The sequence below is a fragment of the Wasmannia auropunctata genome, unplaced genomic scaffold (genome assembly GCF_000956235.1).
Source record: "Wasmannia auropunctata unplaced genomic scaffold, wasmannia.A_1.0 LD336060.1, whole genome shotgun sequence".
NCBI classification, from domain to species: Eukaryota; Metazoa; Arthropoda; class Insecta; order Hymenoptera; family Formicidae; genus Wasmannia; species Wasmannia auropunctata.
In genome coordinates this window covers 1,827,878-1,828,602 of record NW_012026830.1, presented here as the reverse complement: position 1 = coordinate 1,828,602, position 725 = coordinate 1,827,878, and positions in this window count along the sequence as shown.

Here is a 725-nt window from a genome sequence, read left to right as displayed (position 1 = left end):
TTGTCGCAAATTATTAAACATTTTAATACTCTCTATTCTTCTTTCATTTTCCTTCTTGTTTCGTAAAAATAATAAAGAAATGCATTGTATAGAAAGATTGACAACTAAACAGATTATAAATATATTGTAAATCGAAAATACACAAGAGCCACGAGAAATATAATGAAATTTATGAAAATGAAAGAAATTAAGGTATTAGGTAATCTTTGTGATACCTTGACTTCTTTCTTTACTTTTATATGTTTTATTAGGTATTTCTCATGGCTCTTAATATGATTATATTGTTTACATTTTATGTTAACAATTATATATTTATAACTGTTTATTTTCGATCTTGCTACATACATTGTGCACGACTTTATTTTTATGAAAAATCTTATAAGATCTGTACAACGTTCTTTATGTGTAATTAATAAGTTATGCATTTTTATATATATTATAAAACACAATTAATTATTTCTAACCTCTTTAATCTCTATATGTTCTATATTGCGTTTACAGTTATTTGTCGTTTATATTTAATTTCATTTTAATTAATTGAATGCCACAATGCATTTTACATCTACGTTTATATTATATTATTTATTATTTGACATACGCGCGCGCTAAAAAGGTTACCGCAGCCTACACTACCTACACGGCAATGTTATCACCGTGCAGAAACTAAATTATGGATGCTTAGAGATTTTCGTTGTTACCAACCACATCCCCTCTTTTTTTATGGA